Raw genomic sequence first — 24,891 nt, forward strand, 5'->3', positions numbered from 1 at the left:
AGGTGTAATGATACTATTCTACATTATTTTATTTTACATTTGTTGACTGGGCTAGGCTGACTGGATATATGTCCATTTTCAGTAGAGGCCCGGGAAGAAAGGCTTTGATACAATATATGCAATAGCAGGAGGTGACATTAAATTAATTTAGATCAGACATAAAAAGTGTGCAGAGTTGTCAAGAAAAAAAAACTTATGATAACATATAGTACGAAATAGAAAAAATAAGCAAGATTAGATATTTTACATCCGAGACCTGGGTACAGGCATACATACTTATAGTAGCAAAGTAGAAGGTGAGTACTTCTAGAGTAAGTCCCTCATTTAATAGAGCTGAGAGGAAGTCTCCTTTAATACTTGGGTAGTGGTTGGCATTTGTTAGTTCAACCAAATAGACATCGTAGGACAGACTAGAGGGGATGAGTTAAGAGAGTGGGAGACAGGGAATGAGATGTTAGTCAGGGTTAGAGCAGGGGCATAGCCAGTGTGTTGTGAGGTATTCCTTGAGATATTTTTTGAAGAGCAGTGAAGAAGAAAGAGAAGAGAGTTCGTTAGGAAGTTGGTTCCAGGTGTTTCCCACTGTGTTAGAGAATAGTGAGTCTCCAGCCTTGTTGTTAAATTTAGTAGTGGAAACTAGAAGCTAATTAGCTGAGCGCAGTGTTTCCAGATATTTGTATGGAGTAATCAGACTAGAGAGGATTGGAGTATTCATAGGGTGGTAGAGAATCTTTTGGGTGATAGTAAGTTGTTGATAACAAAGTTGGTTTTGCAGTTCTAACCATCCCAGCTGTTTAAGGTTGTGACAGTGATGGGTTCTAAAAGGGACACGTGGCAAATCGGGCAATGTTATTATAGCTGGTTGCAAGTTTGCTCAGGTTGTTTTTAGATAGGTTGGTATAAATGGATGTATACATTATACATGTATAAGGACACCCGACACCCTACGATCAGTTCTGCATACAGGTATCCTGTGTCAATTAATTACAGGTGTAATATCACCATTCAACATGTATAAACACACCTTGCATTAGTTTTACATACTGGGACCCAGTATCTATTAATTACAGGTGTAATGACACTATTCTACATGGATAAGGGCATGCTACACCCAGCTATCAGTTCTACATACAGGGATCCTGTAGCCATTAATTACAGGTATAATGACACTGTTCTACATGTATATGGACACCCTGCACCCTACTAACAGTTGTACATACAGGGACAAGGTATTCATTAATTACAGGTGTAATGACACTATTTTACATGTATAAGGACACCCTACACTCACCAATAAGTTCTGCATACAGGGACCCTGTATCTATTAATTACAAGTGTAATGAAACTTTTCTGCATGTATAAGTACACCGTACACCCAGCCATCAGTTCACCATACAGGGACCTTGTATCTATTAATTACAAGTGTAATGACACTTTTCTGCATGTATAAGGACACCCTACACCCAACCATCATTTCTGCATACAGGGACCCTGTGCCCATTAATTACAGGTGTAATGACACTATTCTGAATGTATAAGGACACACTACACCCACCCATCAGTTCTACGTACAGGGACCCTTTATCCATTCATTATACATGTAATGACAATACTCTACATGTTTAAGGGCAGCCTACACCCAGCCGTCAGTGATACATTCATGGACTGTGTATCCACTCATTAGTTCTGCATTACGGTACCATGTATCCAATAAGTTAGCAGTGTAATGACACTGTTCTGCATGTGTAAGGACACCCTACACCTAGCCATCAGTTCTACATACAGGTACCCTGTGTCCATTAATTAGAGGTGCAATGACTCTATTTTGCATGTGTAAGGACAGCCTACACCCAATCATTACAGGCTGTTCTACATGTATAAGGACATACTACACCCAGTCATGCCAACTTCTGTTTCTCAACTCTTCTCTTGGGCAGCTGATATTTGTGGTTCCACTGACTTTCACTGAACTTATTTTTTCACATCTGTTCCAAGTGTGTTACAAGCCTATAAATAGGGCTCTTACAACTGTATACATAGCTTTATTGGCATTTTCTACAGATATCGGTCTCAACTGAAAATTCGGTTACTTGAAGTTTGTTACATTAACTAAAACATTGACTAACTATATAAAAAAATAGTTGCATAATTTTCAGTTTGTGGTAAGAGAAGCCAGAGTCAAATGGTTTGCATGTTAATTACTCTAAAATTGCTACAGTCATCCATGGCTTTCTGTTAAGTGTTTTTTTGATCTTGGACATACTGGGTTAAACAATGGGTGCCAGCAGAGGTGAAAATGGTCCTATTCAACTTGATGAGGTGCCAAGTGCATTGGTTTCTGGCTTGGTATTGACTTTCATTTCACTGAATGAGACATTTAAATGCTGATTTGGAGAGGAAGTCTCTTCCACATGTTCAATGGACTTTGTAAACTAATGTATATGTAATCCACCATCCTGGGCTGCTATTACTAACCTTTCATCCTCTGGTTCATAGGAAGTTGCTAGGCTATTGGCCCTGAGGCCCTTATAAGCCTAGCCAAGAGTTTAGCCCATGTTTAGACAAGTCAGCAACCAAAGCCCATGTCCAGCAGGGACACAGGTGGAATCCCAGGGGTGTATTTTTTGTTTCCCATCAAAGTTATCCAGGTTGTGCTTGCAAAGGGATGGTGAGATACTCTACTTGATGTGGAGAGGAAGTCTCTTCCACAGATGGGGGAGTCTCTGAGACACACATCTGTCCCACCAATAAGTCCTATTGATGTCACAGACCAGGTTGAGGTTACTCGAGTGGAGCTTGACTTGTGGATATGTAGCACTCCCATCATGGCGAGGTTTGAGATTGCTTTGTATGCCAGACAGAGGTCACCTCTGAGGAGTGTGTATGAAAATGAGTAGAGGGACAGGGTTTTTAGCCTATCTGTGTAGGGTAGATGTTTGAGGCCCTGGATTCTTCTGGTGAGGAACTTCTGTGGTCTCTCCAGCTGCTGCATGTGTTTTGCGAGGTACATGCCAAAGGGGGCATTGTACTCAATAACTGGCCTTATAAGGGAAGGATACAGGGATGTTATGACCCCCTTGTCCCTGGATGAGATACCCTTACTTATGAGGTGCACCATATAGAAAGCTTTCTGTACAACGGAAGCAACATGGTGGTGAAAAGTCAGGTTGCTATCAGCCTGGGTGCCCAAATCCCTCATGACTGATTGTGTGCTTAGGATATTGTTATTAATGTGATAATATGTGGGGACATCACTCTTCCCAAAGGGGTTGATGATGCATTTTTTGGCATTCAGCTTGAGGCCATGTTTCTGGCACCAGTCATTTGTTTGGGTGAGACCTCTTGGAGAACGTCCACATCACTTGGGGAATTGATGACCACACCCAGCTTGTAGTTATCTGCAAACTTGGTCAGCCATAGCACACTGGTTTTGGCATGCACCTCAGAGAAGTACATCTTGAATAACAGAGGCTCCAAGACTGATCCCTAGGGTACGCCTCTCATTACGGTCTACTGTACTGCTTCCCCTATTTTGATTAGGTGGGTTCTATCAGTGAACCAGTTTTCTACCCATCTGATAACATATGGATTCATACCTAGTTAAGAGAGTTTGTCTACTATGCCCGCGTGGGGAATAGTGTCGAAGGCCTTGGCCAGGTCAAGGTAGGCGGTGTGCAGTCTTCCCCTCGTCTATGGCTTTGGGGACTGTTTCAAAGAAGTTGACCAGATTTAACAGACATGACCTCCCCTTGGCAAAGTCAAACTGTGTGGGGTCGAGTGTTGGGAGGTTACGAATGTCCTTGTTAATGAGGTTCATGATAATCCATTCCGTGGCCTTGCAGGTTAGGCTAGTTAGGCAGATGGGTCTATAATTTCATGGATCGGTGGATGTTCCACCTTTGTGCAAAGGGATGACAGTGGCTGTCCTCCACTTGGATCGGTCAAATCCACTACTCAGGCTTTGGCTGAATAGGGTGCCTAACAGGGCTGCAAGTTCATGTAGGATGCATCCTGGGATTTTATCGGGTCCCAGGGAGGATGTATTTTTTGCCTTTGAGAGGGCAGTGGTGACCTGCTCCCTAGAGAAAAGGGGAGGGGGGTAGGTACTGGGGATGTCCTGATTTACTGATGGGGGGGGCAGAGGGGTTAAGTTTGTCTGTCAGCCAATAGATTGGCTATATCTACAGTATTTGTGTATGTGGTGTCATTGACCACTAGTTCTGAACAGATCTGGGTGCTTCCTTTGAGACTACGGACATATGTGAAGAAGGCCTTGTGATTGTCTCTAGTAGATGTGGCCAATTTGGACTCTAACTTAGCTTTAGAGGATTTCACTAGTGCTCTTATTTGCTTGTTCAGGCTAAGAAGAGATTTCTTCCAATTGGGCACCTGCACCTTCTTGGTCCTGGACAAATTTTTTCCTTTTGTTATATAGTTTATTTATTTCAGATGTCCACCAGACAGGTTTACTCTTCCTTGCAGAGGATGATTTCGTCCTGTCAAGTATCCCTGATTCCATACATCTATATAAGTGCTCCTATAGTACTTTGGTGTAGATTTGTACATTGGTGTCAGTTCCAACACAGGGGGAGGGGGCTGTGAAGTTGTTTATATCATCCCTCAGGAGGTTGTAATCAGCTTTGGAGAAGTTTTTTTGTATGAAACTAACTGGGGGGGGGGGGGGGGGTCAGAGAGCTGCTGACTTTGAAAGTGACACTTTATGGTCTGAGCTTACCAGGGAGGATAATACTGTAGGGGTGATGCAGTGGTTACTCATGTTGCCTAATACCAAGTCCAACATATCACCTTTTGTGGGGGTATCGACTAGCTGCTCCAAGGCATTTGCATTGATAAAATCAAGGAATCTCTGGCCATTTGCATTCTGGCATAAGCAGCTTTTCCAGTCTATGGTTGGGTGGTTAAAGTCATCCAGGATCAGGGTAGAGAGTTGAATATTGATATTCAAAGAGGTCCAGATAATGTGGAGTGGGCATCCTGAGTCAAATTTGGGGGCCTGTAGCAAGCTATGATTTGAGTAGGGGTGTTGTCAATGGTTATCTGCACCTGGAGTGTCTCCTGTGTGTCATACTCTTTCCACAGCCTGGAGGTGTGTGTGTGTGTGTGTGTGTCTTTAATATACATTGAAACTCAACCTCCTTTGGCTTTGCTGCCTACAGTTTGGGGTCTGAATGTATGATGGGTTGAGTAACTAGGTAAGGCTGGGGTGCCGCACTTCCTCTTTATCCATTCCTGTGTCAAATCCTTATCACGAGGAGGTTGTTCTAGATTTCTACACTTCTTATTGTATTTTATGGATTTTCCACATTTATTTTTCTTCTCATCTGTTCCTTCTCCTTACAGTCTTTCTTTTGTTTGTTTGTGCATTCAGTTGCTGTATGATTTTTATCGACTTCTGGTTTGATTTCCATTCTTGCATGCCAGTTGAAAGCTTCTGTTAAACTAAGCAGAGGGTTGATCTTAGATTTCATCTCGTCATGTTTTAAAACTTTCAAGATTGTTTGGATCTGACAAGGTCAGCAGATATGTATGTAGTCCCACGGCTATAGATCTGTACATGTAATCAGTTTCGAGGAGGCCTATACCTAATTCACAGCATGGAATATATAATCTTGGTATACAATTATATTTATCTTTCATTTGGTAAGCAAGAAGCATTTTTATTATTTTACTGTCCCAATGATCCATTACTTTTTGGGAACAGCTAATCACACCAGAACTGTAAGTTAATACAGGATGGGTAAATCGGTTTATAGCTTGAACTTTATTCCTACATGTCAAGGTTGTTATCTTTTCCTTTTTCTTTCTTGTAAAAACAAAAAAAAAAACAAATCTTTATTAACTTATCACTTATGACATAGACAATCATACATTTAAATAAATAAAAACAAATCACACTGACATATTTTTAGTTGCAAACATTATACATCACTTATAATTATCCAGTCATTGTCAGTGAAATATTACATAGCTCATTCAAATCCTACCTTTTTTTAAACTTCATTCCTCCTCCAAAACATTATTCAGCATGTATTGGTCCACAACTCGTCTGCCATCTCATTACATTCCTAAAAATATATATTCCCAATTACCTATTTCTTCACCCACCCACCAGTAACATTTGATGTAAACCTGTCTCCAAAAATAGGGCTTTCTTTGGCTCGAAAGTGCTCACATATCATAGGTTCATAGGTTGGTACTAGGCTATCAGCCCTAGGGCCTAAACAAGCCTAGCCATAACAATTCCCTAGCTATTTCTTCCCACACTATTTACTTCCCTGGACCCCTGTCTAGCAGGGCGACTGACATGATCCCCGGGGTGAATTTCCTTTCTCCCATCCAATCGTCAAGGTTACATTTGAAGAGGGCCAAAGAGGCACTCTGCTTGACATGTATAGGTTCATAGGTTCATACTAGGCTATCTGCCCAAGGGCATTTATAAGCCTAGCCCAGAGTTTTGTGGCTTTTCACACTTGCCCTTGGAGGATACTATACCCATTATTTTGCTGTGCCTCTGTCAAGTCAAGCAGTGACACTGATCCTGGGGTAATCCTATTCAGCCCAAAGATTTCTCTTGAACAAAGCCAGCGAGGTGCTCTGCTCACATGTACCGTTTTTGTTCCACACAGCATGAGGAGTTGGTCTGTGAATCTGTCCTCCAACCACGTCCTATTAATAACCGTGTCAAGGTTTAAGTCTCCGTCCCTTGTAGTTCTAGATTCTAGATTTTTTGAGTTGTTGAAGCATGTTCAATTCTTGTTGGGACATGGCCTGTATGTCAGGGCACAGGTCACTCTCCTGAGCAGATGGTGCTGACTGGAGTAGTACAGGGGACGGATGAGCTTCCCTTTGATCTAGAATGAATCTTCATGATCAGGTGGCAAATGTAGAAGGTCTTCTAACTACACTTTGGCAACGTGAGTGTCAAAACCTACTGTCATACCTGAGTGGGGGTATTGTGTGAAAGCCTTTGCCAGAGGTAGGTAGGCTGTGGACTGCCTTCTCATCAATGGCCGTTCCATTATGATCCTCTCCATGCTTTGCAGATCAGGCTTATCAAGCTGATGGGACAAGGGTCGCCAGGGTCGGGGGGGTGGAGGCCATGCTGAAGTGAAGTGGGACCACGCCTGCCATCAGGCATGGCTAAGATTAAACAGCTGCCCTAACCGCAGGTAATTCCTCATTGAGTTCGTGGAGCACACAACCGGGGACACCATCTACAATGTCTGTAGGTTCAGTTAATTTTTTATCATTTTGAACTAATTTGAGCATATCTGGGAGTTTCCTTTTCCTTTCCTAGTAATAAGAAGGAGGCCTTATGTATGGGCAATCTATTCCAGAGTCTAGGGAGTCTGAGTCAGGAACCTATCCCTCCAGCATGTTTTGTTTATTGTGATGACAAGGTTTAGATCCCTGGAGCGTGTGGCTCTGAGGGATTGGGATTTCTTTGTGTAGCATGTCCAACAGCTCTGGGTTTGACATGGCCTTGTATGCTAAGCAGAGATCGCCTCCAAGTAGACGATATGCGACAAGAGTATAGCTGAAGTTTTTAAGGTGGTCAGTGTAGGGCATCTGCTTTAGGCCTGTGATTCTTTTAGTGAGGTATTTCTGTGGCCTTTCCAGTTGTTGCAGATGTCTTGAGAGGTACATACCAAATGGGGCATTGTATTCTATAATGGGTCTGAGGGATGAGTACAGTCGGACAATGACCTCCTTTTTTCTGGATGAAAAGCCCTTAGTGATGAGGTGTGCCACATAGAAGGATTTCCTGACTGTTGTGGTGATGTGGTTATCGAAAGTGAGACCACTGTCCACCTGTGTCCCTAAGTCTCTTATCACACTTTCAGTGTTTAGTGTACTGCCACCTATATGGTAATTCACGGATACATGTTTTTTCCCAAAGGGGATAACTATACATTTCTTGGCATTGAGCTTGAGCCCATGGCTCTAGCACCAAGCATCTGTTTCTGTAAGGCCCTTTTGAAGAGTATCCACATCATTTGGGGATTCAATAATGGCTCCCAGTTTGCAGTCATCTGTGAACTTTGTTAGCCAGAGTCCCTTAGTGTTGGCCTGTACTTCAGAGAAGTAGATGCCAAACAAGAGTGGTCCCAGGACTGAACCCTGAGGTTCTCCACTTGTCACTTGTCTGGAGCTGGATTTGGAGTCTGCTACTTTTACAGTGTGGGTTCTATCAGTAAGCCAGTTAGCAGCCCATTGGGTGATGTAGGGATTAATGCACAGCTTAGTAAGTTTATCTATGACTCCAGAGTGGGGGATGGTGTCAAAAGCCTTGGCCAAGGTGTAGATAGGCTGTGTGGACCACCTTACCCTTGTCCATGGCTCTGGAGACTGATTCGAAGAAGTCATTCAGGTTCAGGAGACAAGATCGGCCCTTCATGAACCCAAACTGGGTGGGGTCCAGTGTTTGAAAGTTGCCAATGTCTTTGTTTATAAGTTCCATGATAATACGCTCCATGGCCTTGCAGATAAGGCTTGTCAGACTGATGGGATGGTAGTTTCTGGGATCCAAGGTGGATCCCCCCTTGTGGAGTGGGATAACTGTAGCTCTGCGCCACTCAGTGGGCACAAAACCTGAAGTGAGGCTATGATTAAACGTGACACTTAGGTGAGGTGCCAGTTCATATTGTAGAACACAGCCCGGGATGTCATCTGGTCCCATGGATGCTGTATTCTTAGCTTTGGAGAGTGCATTTTTTACCAGTGTGGCCATTATTACCAGAATTTGGCAATCTTCCGGTATTGAGATGGGCCATTTAGGGGGTGAGCGGGGGGTGAAGTTGGCACTGAATCGATCTGCCAGGATATTGGCAGTATCCTTGGTATCAGTATATTTAATGCCATTCTGTTTTAGCTCAGAGCAGATCTGAGCATTGCCATTTAGATTCTTGAAATAGTTCATAGGTTCATAGATTAGTACTAGGCTAACTGCCCTTGTGAGCCATTTTAAGCCTAGCCAGTTATCCCTTGTGAGACTCCAACCCTGCACCTTGTGTTTGTAAGGCAAACACCTTAACCATTAGGCCACCCTCCCAACCCATAGAATGCTTTGTGGTCTTTGGAATCTTTGGCAATTTTATTTTCGTAACTAGCTTTGGAGGATTTTATGAGGGATCTCTGTTTCTTACTGAGGCTGGTAAGGGAGTTTTTTGCATCCTGGGATTTTCCTCTTTTCCGCAACAGTTTCTTCCTTTTGTTGTAAAGTCTGTTTATGGCAGGGGACCACCAGATTGGCTTCCTTTTTTTGGATGAGAGCATCTTGGCTCTATTTGGGATGGCACGATTCATGCATGAGTGGATATACTCGTACAGTGCCTTAATGTAGGATTCAGCAGTTGAACTTTCAGTTCCCATCTGCATGGGTGTCATGAAGTTTGTCACTTCTGACTTGAGTAGCATGAAGTTGGCTTTGGAGAAGTTTTTTTTTTATGGAGGTTTCCTTACTGGGGCTGGGGGTGGGATGTGGATGTTAAGGGTGATTAGCTTATGGTCAGACCTGACTAACGAGGGGGTGACCATAGGTGTGGAGCATCGATTTCCCATGTTGGTAATGACCAGGTCTAGGATATTTGAGCCCCTGGTGGGACTATGGATTAGTTCATCCAGGGCATTGAAATTTATGAATTCCAAGAACCATTGGGCAAAGGTGTTGGTACATGAGTAGTTTTCCCAGTAAATGGTAGGGTAGTTAAAATCACCCAGTATTAGGGTGTTTGGTTCTATCTTAATATTTTCCAGTAAGTTTAGAAAGGTGTAGTGAGAATCTTGGTGTATGGTGGGGGATCTATAGCAAGCTACAATTTGGATTGCAGTCTTACCTAGTGTTAGCTGCACCTGGAGAATTTCAGACGTATTGTGTTGGGCAACTAGCCTGGTGGTGTGAATATCCTCGGTGAATATTGACACTCTTCCACCTTTAGTGTTTCGGTCCTGGTTTGGTGTCCGAAAAGTGTGGTAAGAGTTGTAGCCTGGTACTGCTGGGGTGCTCTCTGGAGCCTTGAACCAGGTCTCAGTTACTGCACAGATATCGATGTTCTCCATTTTTAGGAGTGCCTCGAGAGAGTGCATTTTGAGGTTTAGACTTCAAGCATTGAGTAGCCTTACCTTCAGATTTTGCATGCCTGTACCTGTTACGGAGGTGGTTTTGTCCTTTGAACTTTGCCTAAAAAAGGCACTATAGGGGTGGCAAGAGCCTTAGCCAGTAACCTGAATCCCAAGGGTGACAGGTGCAGACCATCTCTGGCAAAGCATCGTGGGCTGTCAATCATGTCGTCCCAGGCAGACAGATACTGGATCCCCTTTGAATGACACCAGAAGCATAGCCAATTGTTGAAGTCAGTCATTTTGTCCTTATATTGTGGTATCATTCTGGGGGTCATACCTGCCTGGGCCACATGATCCGAGAGCTCTTCCATGTATCTTTTCATGTAATCCAGGGAGGTACGTCTCAAGTCATTCACTCCAACATGGACAATGACAGTCATATGTGTACTTGTTGTGGAGTGACTTGAGTGCATGCGTTATGTGGCAGATCCTGGCACCCAACAGGCAGCTGACTGTAATTTTCTCCTAGTTCAACCTGGTGAGAGGGACATCAGTGTGCCAGACTATAGAGTCACCTATGACTGAAGTGTTAGGTACATTGTCTTGCCTTAGAGGCTGTTGCTGGGTGGCACACTGGTGTTGTGAACTATGTGACACTTTGGTTGTGACTGGTGTTTGTTTGCATTTCAGCTTCAGAGGTTCTTGTTGCTTGGGCAGGTTACAGTTAAGGGCCTCTGCATATGTGGATTTAGTGTTGTTATATGTGGGTGTAGGTGGTGTGGGTTTAGAAGGACTATGTGTTGCTTGATGTGTAGTGTGGGTGTTAACCTGCTTCTCTTGACTGTCTAGCACAATCTTGGGTGGAGAGAGCTTTGCTTCCATTTTGGCTATGTAAGTGCATCTCTCACAGGTTGTAGTGTTGGGTGGTAGGAGGAGAGGATTGTCTGTTTACATGAGGCAGTTGCCGCATTTCCCCAGTATGCCCAGATTCACCAGGTGGACAGGAGAAATCACCGGAAGATGACCCTTGGACATGCCTGGTTTGGTGCTTTTTTTTTTTGTAAAGTACAGGAGCTGTTTTCCCTTACCTTAGCAAGGTACTTTGCAATTATAGGTTGTTTAGTGCCTACTGTTAATTTTTCCTTATTAACAAGGAGAGTTGAGTGCTTGTATCAGTTTAAGGCTTCCTAGTACTTTCCAGCAGGTATTAGAGAAAGTGCTAGTCACAGGGATGCTTAAAGGCAAGATGAAAAAAAAATGCACACTGCAGTGTGCACTAGAGAAGTTAGATGTGAAAGTAGGTAACTTACGTTTTACCTGTTTAAAAAGTTAAGGTTTAGTGGAGAGTTGTTGTTGTATCTTTCGGCTTTTCCCGGTTAGGGGTCACCACAGCAGAACTCCGGTCCGCTAATGATTGGCAGCAGATTTTTACGTACCGAGTTGCCAGCCCTGACGTACAACCTTCAATGAAGGTACGCCCATTCACGCATGTCTCCACACAGAAGACGCTTTGGCTGAGAATCTAACAGGACATCTTACTGTGAGGCGACAATGCTACCGCAGCACCACCACCGCAGTGTTACTATTTTTAAAACCGCAAGATGGGTTGAAAGGGGTGGTCCCTTTTGTATTCTAGTACTATGGAATACAGTAGGATGGCCAATAAATTTAAATAGTTGAAGGGGAGGGATTTCAAAAATGATGATTTTTGTGATTACTCACACAAGCCAGTGAAAGTAGAGAGGAAATGAGATATATGGTCAGATTAACATAAGAGGCAGGCAACTAGAAAGACAGTGGTATTTAACAAGACAACTGTAACTGGGTAAGAGGGCAGGAAAAAAATTCTGCCTGACTCAGAAGAGAAAGAGCTGGGGTCTCATTTGAAGTTTTAATATGCTGTTAAAGCAGAATGCAAGTAAAACACAAGGTAAAGAAAACAAACCACAGTATTCAGAATGTAGAAAGGCAATAAAGTGATACAAAATATAAAAGCAAACGAACCTTTCCTTCACAGCAAAGTGTAGCAGAGTCTAGATGAGCCTTTCTGGTAAAGCTCTATCCCTTTTTTAGGGCCTCCTAAGAGTTACATTGCTGGGTATTCTGACCCATTAGCCTTTCACGTTAAAGCTGGATCTAAAAGACGCCTATCATCACATACCTATTGGCAAGCATTCATAAAAGCAGTAATTCATAATAGTAGTAAAACCCGATATGATATTACTGTAGTCCAAGATAATGCCATTGTGTATTGTGGCCAATTTCTCTTCACTTTGTTCATAGCATATTTAGTAGTTCACCATCTACATCTGGTGTAGTGGGTGTTCCAGCTGCTTGGATGTCAGAAACATGCAGACAGGCACTCAAATGGCTGTAAACCCATCTGATCATCTTCTCATGTTCAAAACTGAATGTGAGTTCAACAACACAGCTGCCACACCATCTGCTCATTTCCTAGGAAATGGGTGCAAGCAAGTGCTTTCTGTGGACCAGGTAAGTGGAGAAAGGGAGATGGGAGGGTGCTTTTAGATGTTGGTATGGGAACAGAGAGTGGAGTAGGGATAGGAATTTTAGGTTTAGGCAGTAATGAAATGTTACAGTTTAGAAGGGGATAGGGGAATTTACATTTTATGGAATGATAGGGCCTTCAGGATTGGGGGTGGGGACATGCTTTATGATGATGATAGTTATTATTTTTTAATGTGTGCATTTGCTCATTTTATTTGTTTCGTTGAGTGTGAGAGATTGTGTGTGTGTGTGTGTGTGTGTGTGTGTGTGTGTGTGTGTGTGTGTGTGTGTGTGTGTGTGTGTGTGTGTGTGTGTGTGCGCGCGTGTGTTTAACATACCTCTGAACTTTCCTGATTTAGCCACATAGTTTTCTGGTGTGTTTCTCCAACAATATGTGGTTTTGTGGCAAATCAGAGGCGAGGACTGAAGTAAATAAATAATGACATATATTGAGTTTTAAACTTCATATTCTTCAGAATATGCATGCCCTCACAAATCCTGTCAGTCTAGCAACTTTCCAAGTTAAAAAGAGCAATAATTAAAATCTATCCCTATTTTTTGGGCCATTGTATCCCCATTTTTTTAGGCTTTGTCCAGATTTCTTGCACTAAGAGGTTGACATGTATGCCTACCTCTCAACTATCCAGTATTCTGTAGAATATCCAGATTTTTGCCTCATATTTTTGGCTTATTCGTCATAAAATTAATGTCATACAGGTGAGTTACAGACTTCATTTCCTTCAGAAAATGCATGTTACAAAGTGATGGAGTAACAGCTTTGTTGTAAGTCTGTAGAGCAATATTTATAATCTGTCCCTATTTTGGGGCCTTTGTCCCCCCATTATTTTATGCTTTAACCAGATTTCTTGTGCTAAGAGGTTGAGAGGTATGGAGGCATGGTGTGTAATGCCATAGTTACTGATTATTTGGTGCATTTTAAGGGGGAGATAGGGGGTTCTGTTTTCCTGAGTGTGTCCTCCATTGTACAAGATGACTAGTAACTATGAACTTGTCAGTTTCTTAGTCATTCCATATTGCAATACTACCAGTTTACCAATTTTCTTTAGTGTAACATAGGCAATTAATCTTTCAAGGGCAGCAGGCACTGAATTTGTAGATGAAGCACTGAAATGTAAAGTTGCTTGCCAGAAACAGCCTCTACATTAGTTACCAATCTCTTTAATGTGCATTATTTGGATGAATTTTACTTCTGCAGCGATTGTGCATACTGACTGATATTGGTGGATTGCAATGGCGGACGTTTGAGTGGATTTTTATGGATAAATGTTCTGACATGTCCAGTTTTGTCATTATTGTATCATACATTTTGTTTCATTGCTTACTGGAAAAAACATTCAAAACTACAAATTTGTAATGCACTCTAACAAGTGGTGCTGTGTTATACACATAATTTAATTTAATACAATCAGGAAGGTGAATCAAAGAATGCATACATGTATGCATGGCCTTAATATGTGAGCAAGGAACCTATGTTTTGAAATTTTTATTTATTATTTGACATTTGTTGACCCGGAGTAGTCCGACTGAGCTATTTCCCTTTTTCAGCAGAGGTACAAGGAGAAAAGCTCCACAATTATACATAGAAAGATGAGAATGTTACAGTAAGTAGAATAGGTTAATATGAGACTAGTAAGACTAATGAGTCTGTGCTTACCAGGGTCTGGTTGGGCTATCCTTGTGGAACAACATTACAATGACCGTTTTCCATGCTGACCAATATTGCATCACCTTGAAATGATACCAGAAACTAAGCCAATATAAGTCAGTCAGCTTTTCTTCATATTGTGGCATCATCCTTGTAGAAGGTAAAATGCTTCTTAATGCTACACTCGTACCAGCCTGAGACACAGATTCCAAAAGCTCTGCAATGTCCCTCTTCATATTGTCTATGGAGGTACTTCTCGGATCATTTACACCCACGTGGACTATGACTGAGTCATACTGGTACTTGTGGTCCAACAACCTGAGTATGTTCACAATGTGGTGGATCCTGGTCCCTGATAAGCAACTGATTGACTTTTTCTTTACTCAGCCTGGTGAGAGGGACATCAGTGTATGTCCTGTGACTTGCCGTATGGAGTTAGAAGTAGAGGCAACCTGAGATGTGGCTGTATGGATTGATGTGGGTGTTTTGAAAGCATGAATTCAGGGTTGTTCAGGGAGGGAGTTATGTGTACTTCACCAAGGAGATCCTTGGGGTTTAGGTAGGTTACTTTTAACTGCCTCATCATATATGGGTCTATGTTTCTGCTTTGAATTGTATGTGTGATCAGAGCAGTGTGTATACTACTGACAACCTTATTGACATTAGGAGTAATTTTATGTGAGAGCTTTGCATCCAGTGACATTGTGTAACTACATCTCTTGCATACCAACCATATCAATTTGTTTAATAATTAACTGGTTGTCTGTAAATATGAGGCAGTTTCTGCATTAGCTCAGGATGCCCATATCCACCAAGCTGGTAACGGAGGTAGTGGGAAAGTTCATATCCATGGCAACAGACCCTTTTTATTGATTAGACAGTTGGTGAAATTTTGTTTGTTTTGTTGAGTGCATGTGTGCACTCATTTTTTAATTGTAAACATTTTTTTCTGTGACAAGTTGGAGCTAGACAAAAGGGAAAAAGTGGTCAATTCCTCTAGTGTGGGAAAGAGCTGCATATGTGCTAGCACAGCCTGTGTGTATGTATGTGTCATGTCTTTCAACTTTTACTTCAGAAGTCTGGACAAAGAGAAAATATTTAGGGAAAAGGTACTCTTTGTGGGTGCTATTCACTCAAAATAATTTCCAGATTTAGGAGGGATGGAACAAAGGTTTGAGAACAAATTAGATGTTACCCCAAATTTGGGAGAGTTGAGGGGTGTCTGTGTGCTTATGTTTTGGACGTTTATGGTTAATGACTGAATACTGTTTAATTTTTGGATTCAATAAATTAAATACATGCGCGCACACACGCACACACACGCACACACACACACACACACACACACACACACACACACACACACGCACACACACGCACACACACATATCAATAACTGAGATACTTAGTTGCAAGGCTTCAATGGGTTACTAATGTCATTTTATTTTCATAGAAACCCAGCTGTGACCCCCCCCCCCCTCCCCACTGGCTGGCATTTTGTGTTGTAACCAGTAGTGATGGTAGATAAAAGGTAAAATGATGTGCTAATAACTTGTGTTTATATTGCACAGGGACAAGTTTGCACACATTTAAAGATACCACTTGTGAATGTTCTTTGTTATTTAATGAGATTACTTACTAACGCTGAGGCAAAATTGGGTATCAATATGTTTTGTTAGTAAATGACTTAGAACTAAACTGTCTGAAAAAATATATATTATGAACTGCAACTGACCTAGATAATACTTTATTATATTTTTTTGTATGTTAATCAGGCAGTATATAACACACCAAGACTGTCATTAGTAGTTTAAGTAATACATTATTATTATTATAATACATTATTATTATTATTATTGTTATTATTTGTATGTTAATCAGGCAGTATATAACACACCAAGACTGCCATTAGTAGTTTAAGTAATACATTATTATTATTATTATTATTATTATTATTATTATTATTGTTATTATTTGTATGTTAATCAGGCAGTATATAACACACCAAGACTGCCATTAGTAGTTTAAGTAATACATTATTATTATTATTATTATTATTATTATTGTTATTATTTGTATGTTAATCAGGCAGTATATAACACACCAAGACTGCCATTAGTAGTTTAAGTAATACATTATTATTATTATTGTTATTATTTGTATGTTAATCAGGCAGTATATAACACACCAAGACTGCCATTAGTAGTTTAAGTAATACATTATTATAGCAATAACCCACGCCTGGGTGTGGGTAATGCTAAATTACCGGTTGGCGTGGTTTGGTCCCGAGGCGGCCCGAGGACCAAAAAGCCAACCGGGTAAATTTAGCATTACCCACACCCAGAAGTGGGTTATTGCTATTATACCATGACATTATTTAAGAAATGAAACTATTACTTTTCTTAAATAATGGCATAGTATAATGCCTGTTTGTTGCCCTTCTGCAGATGTCTGGCATCAGCAGCTCTGATGTACTGCGCGCCTGCGCAGTACATCAGAGTTGCGAGTAAAGCAACGGAGAAAGCAAGATCTCCGTTGCTTTTTGGTCTCGCTATGTTAAATGAGTTTAACATAGCGAGACAGTTTTAAAATAACGGACATCTCCTTTGCTTATTTTAAAACTGTCTCGCTATGTTAAACTCATTTAACATAGCGAGACACCACCAAAAAGCAATGGAGATCTTGCTTTCTCCGTTGCTTTTAAACATTGTCTCGCTATGTTAAATGGGTTTAACATGGCGAGACAGCTTAAAATAAGCAACGGAGATCCGTTGCTTATTTAAAGCTGTCTCGCCATGTTAAACCCATTTAACATAGAGACAGTGTTTAAAACGAAGTTATACTAAGGAAAAGTCCGCGACGGACCTTTTCCATTAGTATAACTCGATTTACAACGGGCACGCTGGCCAATCAGCGTGCATGTTTTGGGGGGGGTCATGGTATAATATTATTATTATTATTATTATTATTATTGTTATTATTTGTATGTTAATCAGGCAGTATATAACACACCAAGACTGCCATTAGTAGTTTAAGTAATACATTATTGTTATTATTATTATTATTTGTATGTTAATCAGCCAGTATATAACACACCAAGACTGCCATTAGTAGTTTAAGTAATGCATTATTATTATTATTATTATTATTGTTATTATTTGTATGTTAATCAGGCAGTATATAACACACCAAGACTGCCATTAGTAGTTTAAGTAATACATTATTATTATTATTATTATTATTATTTTTGTATGTTAATCAGGCAGTACATAACACACCCAGACTCCCATTAGTAGTTTTTCCTGATGGTAGATATAACAAGGTCAGAAAAATGAAACTCTGATTTCATCCACAAAAGACAGAATGAAAATAACATTTACTTTTCTTTGGGAGCGGGGAAAATAACACATTTTTGAAAAAATGGATTTGCTGTTTTTATTTGTTTTGTCAAGAATTCTTATAGTTATCCAAACTGTTTATAAATGCTGCAAGAGAAGGACTGTGTTTGACATGTAAAGTTAGCCTATTTCACAGTGCGGAATCCATTGGGTAGCGTACTGTCAAGCCTTCTGGTAATGGTGATGTGATGGTATAGGGTTACAACTAGTTTTATTGTGGTGGTGGTGATCTTAGAGTGCAGCGTCCTTCATAGCATGGGAACTTTAGTGAACATGACCCACTCAGGAATGTGTAGGACACTTTGTAGAGAGACAGGTCTTTCAGGCTGTTAGAGTAGCTATGGTTACTGAGACCTGAGATCTTTTTGTTGAGGAAACATTGAAGTATTTTTAGCTGCTTTCGGTACTTTGTGAGGTATGTGACAATGGGGGCACTGTTTTCAATGATGGGCCTAATAACGGATGAATACAGTAAGGGTATAACTTATTTGGAACTTGAAGAGATACAACAAAGGATAAGCTGTGAAAAGCAAAAGGATTTTACAACAACCACAGAGCATGGTGGTCAAAGGAGAATCCGTCAACAATATAGAGACCCTACTACCTGGTAACTGTGCCAAAGTGAGATATTTGTATAGTAAGTGGTACAGATACAAGCTTTACCAACATAAGCAATGATGTGTATGTATATATATATATATATATATATATATATATATATATATATATATATATATAGATATATATATATATATATATATATATGTAATATACCGCGGTGGTGCAGTGGTAGCATTGTTGCCTCACAGCAAGAGGTTCTCCCGTTCGATTCTCAACATGGGTTGAGAGTGCCTTCTGTGTGGAGTCTGTATGTCCTCCCCACGGTTGAGTGGGCATTCGAAAGACATGTGTTGAATGGGCGTGCCTTTGTTGAAGGTTGGACGTCGGGAAAAAAAAACTGCCAATCATTAGCGGACCAGAGTTCCGCTGTGGCAACCCCTAACCAGGAAAAGCCGAAAGACAAACAACATATATGTGTGTGTGTATAGACACAAAGAAACCCAAAACAGGTTGTCAGTGACACACACACAGACACACACACACACAGACACACACACACACAAAACACTCACAGCACATACAAAGGACCAGACACACTGTCCCACATATGAGTATGTCCTCACATGTAACTTGCCCAAACCTCAAAGTCCTCTCAAACGCAATGCTCGGAAAAGCTGCATGCAGACAAATAAGACAACTCCCATCACAACACATAAAACCATATCTCACTTTGGCTTAGCTGTCAAGCCCATGAGGCGTGTAACACCACACAATCCAATGTTTTGTTCACTGGAGACTCCACTGTGAGACGTACTGATGTCCCTCTCACCAGGCTGGATAAGGAGATGTTTACAGTTAGTTGCCTGTCAGGAGATGTTTACAGTTAGTTGCCTGTCAGGGACCAAGATTAATCACATCATGCAGGCACTGAGGTCACTAAACCTCAAAGTACCAGTATGACTCCTTCATAGTCCATGTGGATATAAATGACCTGAGATGTGCCTCTTGGGACCATATGAAGAGGGACGTGATTGAGCTCTCTGAATATGTGACACATGCAGGTATGAGCCAACCACTGAGCAGCATTCCACTCTCTTCATGGATGATGCCACAATACCAACAGAAAAATATCCCCTTTGAACTTTTTTTCTTTGTAATTTGTCCTTTATCATGGCTCAACTGCAAAGTGGTTTACCACTGTGTCATGGCCTCTGCAATGTAATCAATCACTATAGGGTGTATCTTATAAAATTTTAAGCCCTGTTTCATCCATGAATGTGGGATACTGGCAAATGCTTTTTTGTAGTCTATCCATGGTGTATTTACATTTTTCCCTTAATTTATTTAACAAAAAATGATCCTTGGTTCAATATGACTGTCTTTTGTTAGGCTTTTTATTCTATTGCCATGAGTGAGTTTTCTTCTAAATGACTATAAACTCTGTCAGCATTAATTCTAGTGTATAATTTATACATCAGAAGGCAAGTTATTGATCTATACTTTTTAGGCTAGCTTGCAGGTTCACTCTCTTAAGTATAAGTATTGTTTTTCCTTTTGTTAGCCAGGTTGGTGTCTGCTCAGAGTCCGCATATAAGTAGTTCTCTATTTCTGTTTTTTTTTTTTTTTTATTTATTTATTTTTATTTATTTATTTATTTATTTATTTGGTGGTGTTTCAGTTTCTTTTGCCTTGTTTCTCAGTTCTCTCAAACTTTTTTGGGGCATCAATAAATTGCTTATTTTGTTCTTTTCCTTTACATTTATCTACATATCTTCGAAGTTTTTCTGTCTCTGCTGATATCTTTAGTGTATAATTTGTGATAGTGCACGATAGATCTTGATGTGTTCCGATGCCGTGCATTGCTTTTATCATATCTATTTTTCTGAGTGTTTGTATTGATCTGTTCCCTCTTCTGTACTTCTATTCAGTACTTCCATGATGGCATTTGGTTTCTTCCATTCCTTTCCCTTATTGCATTGTGTGTATGTGGTAAGACTTTATCTGATATTAATTTAGCTGCAAATTAATACGGCCTATTTACTTCTATTATATTACCCAAATTTCCATTGACAATTTTAATTACTGTCTTCATTTGTTTAATCAAACTTCCAGCATTTTGGGTCTTGTTGACATTCTGTAATATTTTTTCATTGATCTTAATATGTCTCTCCATCTCTGTTAAATAAAGTAACTGTTACCTTTGCTCTCAGTTTGTTTCAGGGATTCTGTGGAAAGTTCCTCAACGCCTTCCTGTGACATATTCTATTCAGCTGCATCCTGCATCATCTGTTGCTCTTCCATGATAGGAATTCACTTGTCTGTCACTACACAAGACTGTGTCAGAGTTGCCAATGTTTCATGCTCCTTCCCTTGCTGTGCAACTCCAACTGAACTTAACTCATTTCCTACTGAAAGCTGTAGAGAATCTTTATGTGATCACGTGCTTCCTGTTTCACCTTAATTTGTTACACTCACGGTTCCATCATGATGTGACATTACCACTGTAGTATTTTCTACACTAAATTTTTCACTTTGGGGTAATCCATAACTTTAGTTTCTATTTCTTTAACTTCCCCATTACTAATCCTCTTTTTTTTCACTTTTCCCTTTTGTTTTCTTATTTTTTTGTATTGTGAAGTTTTGTATATCTGTATGTCTTTGCCTGTATTTCTCTACAACTATCTTTGGTGCCATTTTTTTCTATTGGTTTGTTTTGGTTTCTCCTTTGCTTAAACATTGCACCATATTAAAGTTAAACTTTCTCATGTCCGTATCTCTACCTTTCTGTTTTCCTTACTGTGGGGGCTAATTGTTCCACCATGCTGTGACATAAACTATGTTAGACTTTCTACACTAAATTCTTCACTTTGGAAGTATTTCATAACTTCAGCTTCTGTTTGTTTAACTTTACTTTACTAATCTGTTTTACATTTCCCCCCTTTTTGATCTTTGTTTGGGTTGTGAAAGTTTCCATACCTGGATACTTTGCCTGTATTTCTCTTCAAATATCATTGCAACAAATCAGATCTCTCTTTCTTTCTCATGTCCATGCTTATTTTTCATGCCTTTCAAAAATCTCTAAGTTTTGTTCTTTACATGTTTTCCACTGACAACTTAAGGGTTGATACTCAACTGGTTGCTTCTTCTTCCAAACGGCCCAGTATTTTTGCCTATATAATAGTTTTCACGGATCTGTTGAAATACATGTGATGGTTTTGATAATTTTTCTTGTGCAAGCATTTTTCTTCCCTCCAGGTGGTCCTCTGCCATAAACAAACTCTACAACAGAAGAAAGAAACTGTTGCAAAAAAGAGTAAAATCCCATGATTGGAGGAACTCTGTCAGCCTCAGTAAGAAGCTGAGATCCCTCATAAAGTCCTCCAAAGCTAGTTACGCAAACAAAATTGCCACTGATTCTAAAGACAAGCACAAAGCGTTCTATAGCTATGTCAAGAATCTCAGTGGCAACACTCAGATCTGCTCTGAGTTACAGCACAATGGCACTAAATATACAGAACCATCTGATATTGCCAACACCCTGGCAGGTAGGTTCAGTGCTAACTTTACCCCCCTCTCACCCCCTTAAGGGCCCATATCTATATCAGAAGAATGCAAAGTTCCTGTAATCATGGCTGCACAGGTAAAAACCACACTCTCCAAAGCCAAGAACAAAGCATCCATGGCACTTGCAAAGTTTCTGTAATCATGGCTGCACAGGTAAAAACCACACTCTCCAAAGCCAAGAACAAAGCATCCATGGCACTTGACAACATCCCAGACTGTATTCTACACAAACTACAGAACAAACTGGCACACCACCTAAGTACCATGTTCAATCATAGCCTTTCCTCCGGCTTTCATTCCCACTGAATGGCACACAGCGATGGTTATCACACTCCACAAAGGGGGAGCCACCATGGACTCCGGTAACTACCGCCCCATTAGCCTAATGAGCCTGGTCTGCAAGGCTATGGAACGTATCATGGAACTTATAAATAATGACATTGGTAATCTCCAAACTCTGGACCCCACCCAGTTCGGGTTTGTAAAAGGCAGATCATGTCTCCTAAGCCTGATGGACTTCATTGAAGTGGTCACCAAAGCCATAGATGAGGGTAAGGTGGTTCACACAGCCTATCTGGATCTCGTCAAGGCGTTCAACACCATCCTCCACTCTGGAATTATAGATAAACTCACTAAACTAGGTATAAATCCCAATGTCACAAGATGGGTTGCCAACTGGCTCACTGACAGAACCCACACTGTGAAAGTAGCAGACTCCAAATCCCACTTCAGACCTGTGACAAGTGGAGTACCACAGGGTTCAGTCCTGGGTCCTCTCCTGTTTGATATCTACTTCTCTGAATTACAGGCTAATACAGAAGGTCTTTGGCTAACAAAGTTCGCAGATGACTGCAAAGTAGAAGCCACAATCAAAACTCCTAACGATAGCGACATCCGACAAAAGGGCCTCACTAAGACAGATGCCTGGTGTTAAAACCATGGCCTCAAGCTCAATGCCAAAAAGTGCATTGTCATTGTTTTTGGTAAAACCTGTGTACCCATGAACTACCACATAGACGGTAGTCTACTTAACACTGAAAGTGTGATTAAGAGACCTTGGGACACAGGTGAACAGTAGTCTCTCCTATGATAATCACATCGCCACAATAGTCAGGAAATCCTTCTATGTGGCACACCTCATCACAAAAGGTTTCTCATCCAACAAAAAGAGGTCATTGTTCCCCTCTACTCGTCACTCATTAGACCCATTATAGAATACAGTTCCCCTTTTGTTATGTACCTCACAAGACATCTACAACTGGAAAGGCTGCAGAAATACTTCACAAAGAGGATTACTGGCCTCAAATAGATGCCCTACGCAGACAGTCTCAAAAAACTCCAGCTTTACTCTGTCGCATATCGCCTACTCAGAGGAGATCTCTGCCTAACATACAAAGCTATGTCAAACCCAGAGCTGTTGGGACATGCTCCACTTAAAGAAATCCCAATCCCTCTGAGCTACACGCTCTAGAGACCTAGACCCAGTGGCAGCTGGTGACTTCAAATCACAGGGGGGCTGCAGGAGACAGCTGAATGGGTGGGGTCAAGGGGAGGGGGTGTGGTCAACCAGAAAGGGGAGGAGCTATGCACAAAACCACAAAAAACTAACTTTAATTAAATACGCTGCCCTGGGTGGCAAACCATCATTATGAAAGTCCAATCAAGACAAAAATAAATGTAGAAGAATAAAAATATTTCAATGCATTGGCTGCATGACAGTTTACTTAATATCTAGATGGAAACAAAAGGTTGTGAGGCATGAAAAAATAAATTACTTTTTAAATACGTTACTGGAATGCCAGTCAAAATCAAGTATAAGAAAAACCAGAAGCACTCAACTCAAACCACTTCTCCTTGCACTGCAGTTCTAATTATAATATATTCAGCTTTATTAAAGTACCAAGTAACATGCTGAAAGTAGAAATCTATGTGATGCCCCCACTTGTAAAAATGTTTCTTATCCAAAAAAGACCTGCTGCCTGACAACTTGTTTCATGGGGAAAACATGATAAAAGTAAAAAATGAAAAGCAAACAAGAAACAAGCTCAAGATACATTGCTTAAAGGATTACTGTACAGGTTATGGACCACACATGATTGGCATTCTGTTTAGTTTACGGGTAAAGTCTGTAGAGATGACTGGAAGTCTCCAACAAGTGTAATGAACTTTTTAAAATAATGGAATCCTGTCCTTTAATACCCAAGGCTTATACATTATCTAGTCAAGTATTCTCTGCATGGCAACAACAGAAAGGCTTTCAATGTTGGCAATTCTTTAACAGTATGCTTATTAAAGCTTACTTGCATCTTACGATCTCAGACAAGCTTACCTTACGGTCATTAAAGCATTGCTACTTAAACACAGAGCAACAGGCACTTTGAGTAATAAGCATAAATCAACAGTACAAAAATATGACGGAAACCAGACCATTCCGCAAAATCAAGGACAGATGAAAAGCCACTGTAGTACTTATGCAGTGTGTCCTCCCCATCCAAGGTAGATACAACTACTCCTTGCCTTGCTTGGACACATCCAGAGTCACTACATGGGGGAGTGGGGTGCAACAAGCATGTCACAATTTGAAATCTCTCTGGCTGACTGTGATGGCCCTGACACATTTGTCATACCTCTCAACCTCAAGAGCAAGAAATCTGGACAAAGCCATACACAGAAGTGGGACAAAGGCCCAAAAATAAGGACAATTTTTAAATATTGCTCTAATAAACTTAGAAAGATAATAGAATAGGTCTTGCATTAGTATGAATTTTCTGAAGGGTATAAAATCTTAAACTCAAATGTCTGTCATTTTCTAACTTCAGTCTTTAGTGATTTGTCACTAACTTGCCAAAAAACACAACTTTATGAAAAATGGACCAAAAATGTGATGCAAAAATATATAAAATAGACACACAATACAGCTGCTACCTGTCAAAGAAGGGACACTTTAATATTAGTACTGCTACCTTGAGCAGCTGACAAAATAAAAGAATCTACATGCATTTCAAGTAATCTATAACTTTGATTATTACAGTTATTTCTTAATTGTAAACCTTCCATGTTTTCTTCCAAAATTGCTATTTTGCGGAGGGATTATTTGAGCCAAATATTGGGGAC

General features: G+C 40.5%; 1 protein-coding gene across 1 annotated transcript in view; it reads left to right on the forward strand.

Annotated features, from left to right (window-relative positions):
* PTER (phosphotriesterase related) overlaps positions 1-24,891 on the forward strand; it is a 594,119-nt gene that overhangs the window by 13,215 nt on the left and 556,013 nt on the right. The window lies entirely within an intron of this gene.

This window comes from Protopterus annectens, chromosome 3.part1, assembly GCF_019279795.1.
Source record: "Protopterus annectens isolate FY-2018-M chromosome 3.part1, PAN1.0, whole genome shotgun sequence".
NCBI classification, from domain to species: domain Eukaryota; kingdom Metazoa; phylum Chordata; order Ceratodontiformes; family Protopteridae; genus Protopterus; species Protopterus annectens.